General features: G+C 41.6%; 1 pseudogene across 1 annotated transcript; it reads left to right on the top strand.

Moving 5' to 3' along the window:
- Positions 1–2703: 2703 nt before the first annotated feature.
- LOC148089996 (ecto-ADP-ribosyltransferase 5-like) lies at positions 2704–3745 on the top strand (annotated as a pseudogene). Its single transcript, XR_015710631.1, has 2 exons — positions 2704–2817; positions 3023–3745. The product of XR_015710631.1 is annotated as an ecto-ADP-ribosyltransferase 5-like (transcript).
- The last annotated feature ends 529 nt before the right edge of the window (positions 3746–4274 follow it).

Raw genomic sequence — 4274 nt, 5'->3', positions numbered from 1 at the left:
TTAATTCAATAACTTCAAGAGGCCTCAAAGCTAGCAGGCTGATATTTATATGACACATTCAGATGATCTGCTACTATTGGTGGGAGAAATGTTGTGTCCATCGGTGCAAAAATGAGTGACAGGTTGTCATTCTTCTGTCAAGATGGTCTCTGAGTGTAACAGAATGACCAGACCTGATCTTTCAGGAATGGTCTTGGGAACTTTTTTTCTACTTGGACCTCAGAGCTGATGTTTGGATATGTTATTCTAAACTAAGTTCTAATTTGAACTGTGGTAGTTTGATGTTGCTACGACCTTCCTGTGCCCTGTGGCACCATGGGAAACTTAAAGAAATCGAAACTTTGAAGCTCTATAAATCGGTCATTGTTGATTGAAATGATCTGAAACTTTTGGAAGTTTCTTCAAGTTTCATGTTTACACATGTGTTCTCAGGGTCTTTTCTCTAAGTGCTTCCTAAAGCTACTTCCGGTTTGGGAGGGGCTATCATTATGGTTCCACCAGCATATGATTCTAGAGGTGTCAGAGGTCACACAGACCAAGTTTCATATATCTGAGGGTTACAGAGGTCAAATAAGAGCAAAAGAGTCATGAAAAACATGGTTTTTGGACCCTGTTTATGCTCTGAGGCCCCAGAGGGTCTGAAAATGAGCATGATAGGCTGGCATTTGAGACCCTGTGAAACTCGGGCCATCATAATGGTTCCATGAGCATGTTATTTTAGTGTCAAAGGTCACAGACACCAGGTTTCATTGGTCTGAGAGTCACAGAAGACCAACAGTCCTGCAGAACGAGGTCATGCTTTGAGCATGAGTTTTTACACTAGACTCAATATCAAGCCTGTGTTCGTTCTTCTAGAACTGGTCTGATCATGAACAGAGTCATGGCTGCTCATATTACCTGCTGGTGAAATGTGTGTATATAGAGCTTAAACTGGACTCACTCTTCTCCAAGTTCTCAGGCTGCAGTGGTCAACTGTGAACCATGTGCTCCTGTCCTGCTCCCTTAAATAAATCCACTCATAATTCAAGACATCTCAACTTTTCTCCAATTTTTCTTAAACATTTTTTTTGGAGAGGAAATTCATTTTTTTCCATCAATATATTAAAAAACAAAACTACTTAAATTGCTTGTGATGTGCATGATCAACACAGGCTGGATTATAAATACATATACACGTACAAAAAATAGAATATATATCTTTGAATATGTCCTTTAACATATATTTTAATATCCTCTCTCTGTGTTTGATGATCTACTGACTCCTTCAAGAAACATCTGTGTTTGATGATCTACTGACTCCTTCAAGAAACATGTGTGTTTGATGATCTACTGACTCCTTCAAGAAACATGTGTGTTTGATGACCTACTGACTCCTTCAAGAAACATCTGTGTTTGATGATCTACTGACTCCTTCAAGAAACATGTGTGTTTGATGATCTACTGACTCCTTCAAGAAACATCTGTGTTTGATGATCTACTGACTCCTTCAAGAAACATCTGTGTTTGATGATCTACTGACTCCTTCAAGAAACATCTGTGTTTGATGATCTACTGACTCCTTCAAGAAACATCTGTGTTTGATGATCTACTGACTCCTTCAAGAAACATCTGTGTTTGATGATCTACTGACTCCTTCAAGAAACATCTGTGTTTGATGATCTACTGACTCCTTCAAGAAACATCTGTGTTTGATGATCTACTGACTCCTTCAAGAAACATCTGTGTGTTTGATGATCTACTGACTCCTTCAAGAAACATCTGTGTTTGATGATCTACTGACTCCTTCAAGAAACATCTGTGTTTGATGATCTACTGACTCCTTCAAGAAACATCTGTGTTTGATGATCTACTGACTCCTTCAAGAAACATCTGAAGGCACTTTTATTCGTGCAGGCTTACTAAATTAATATATCCTTTAACATAGGTTTTAAAACATCCTTTAATATATCTTTAATGCCAGGCAAATTACAGGCTACCTGTTCACTCTCTATTTGCCAAGTTAGCATGCTAGCGCGAGCATGAAGCGCTAGCAAACTCATTTTAACACTAGGTTGAGGCTGTGCTATGGAATTATTAATTCAACAATTAAACTTTATTTGTATTTATTATTTGCTAGACTATCATGATCTGTTCACGCTGCTCATGTGTGTCTTTACTTCTGTCATCTATTCATCGACTTCCACACACTACCACTAGGGGCGTTGTTGAGCGATGCAATTCCACACACTACCAATGGGAGCGATGTAGAGGGACACACAGATTGAGGGGGGTGTTCACACACACACACACACAAAGTCTGAAATAAGTTACTTTTAGGGACAATTGAGATTGTAAGACAGAAATACATCTTAGAGCTGAACACAGAGATCTGGATGAAAACTAATTGGGGAGACCGTGGTTTTCGGCCACAAAGGGAACGACGTCCCCAAACAACTGGTGTGTGAGCTGGTCAGAGTCCCCATTCTGGGCCTAAGTAAGTGAACACACACACGCACACACCCCCCCCCCCCCCCCCCCCCCACACACACACACACAAACACACACATACACACATACATATATAACAAACTCTGAAGACAAAAAAAACCTACGCAAAAAACGATCTTGTTCTTCCTCTTTCGTTGTCTAGATGAAGCGATTACGTTTTTTGACGAGGATGAAGTTGTGGTGAAAACTGGTGACTCATCCATTCGTGCAGAAGTCCAAGTGCAGGACGGTCGTTGCCGAGCTGTGATGAAGAGGACGAGCGCAGGCGAGACGATGGCCATGGTCATGATTCTTCTGCTGACCTTCGGCGTCTGGACCGCAGCTTCGATGGTACGACATGATCTCAAACTTCACTCGTGTCGACTAATGTTGACTTTTTTCAGAGGAATCGGTTATTTTTAGAGTTACAGACAAATATGTTTGTTCATTTTAATGTAGCGACTGGAGCTCAGTTGTCTTCGTCCAAAACTCCGACACTTGAAAGTTAAGCAAAAGAGTTCTTGCAGCTTTGGTGTTAACAGACTTGTCTTGACAGGAGGCTGTAGGCGAACAAGACGTCGTGGATCTCGCTCGGGATTCTGTCGACGACATGTACGATGGTTGCAGGGCCCAAATGGAGGAAAAGGCAAAGACGTACTTAAGGAATGAAATGAACAGCAATCATAATTTCAGTCGGGCTTGGCTTATGAAAACACAGTCCCTCAAATCCCGCAAATCCCTCAGAAAGATATCGGATTCGGTACATCAGCAGAACATAGCGATATACGTGTACACTCTCGATGAGCCCAGGATCTATGTAGAGTTTAATGAGGCTGTGCGCACTCAGGGCTCCTCTTACAAGACCACCTTCCAGTATCACGCCCTCCACTTCTACCTGACGACCGCTGTTCAACGACTCAACCAAGGATGTAAGACCAGCTATCGGAGGTCCAATGTCCGCTTTAACCAAAATGTTTTAAACAAACATGTTTGATTCGGTTTCTTTGCATCCAGCACACAGGGTCACTATACAGTTGCCAGACGCTTTGGTTGTATTTGCTACAAGATCTTCTCCTGTTACAGGTCAGACATCTCTCTCTTTTCTGAGTTCACGGAAGCTGAACGCGAGCTCCTCATCCCCCCCTATGAGGTGTTTAAAGTCACGGATATTAAGGACACATCCAGGGATACCCAACTTGGATGCAAGATGGAGTACGTGCTGGAGAGCACAGAACAAACCAAGTCAAACCTGAATTGTGCTTTGATTAAAAAGTTGTAGACAATAAAAAGATCTATTCACATCAGAGTGACAGTTGTTGTTTTTTCAACGTGTAGATGTGTACGTGCTGCCGCTGCAGTTGAATCAAATGGCTAAAGACAAACAAGGGGCTCAAGGGGTTCATTGGTGTCTCACTGTGAAGCCAGAAAGGGACATTTTTAACTCTTTCACTAATACCCTTACTCTAACCCTCACCCTCAACCCGACCTCAGATTTATTGAACGTGTTAGATTAAAATTATTCTATAAGTATAATTAATGCTACAAGATAATCAAAATATAAGTATAAATTACTGCTTGATCTAGGAGCGGAAACGTTTGACTACACATTCACAATCAGGGGAAAGGGGGGCTTAAAGACGGAAAAGAAGAAAACCCCCGCCCAAGAATAGTTGAATGATTAGATTACAAGAAAACAAATTACGATGCCTCCCTGCGGCTGATCTTGACACAGGGAACTTGAAAAGGACCATTTGGCCGGAAAGACCTCCCGGACGGTAACTTTGCCTTAAATATAGTGATGTTTCTAC

Source organism: Callionymus lyra, chromosome 1 (assembly GCF_982586985.1).
Source record: "Callionymus lyra chromosome 1, fCalLyr1.hap1.1, whole genome shotgun sequence".
NCBI lineage: Eukaryota > Metazoa > Chordata > Actinopteri > Syngnathiformes > Callionymidae > Callionymus > Callionymus lyra.
This window is presented reverse-complemented; position numbering and strand designations above follow the sequence as displayed.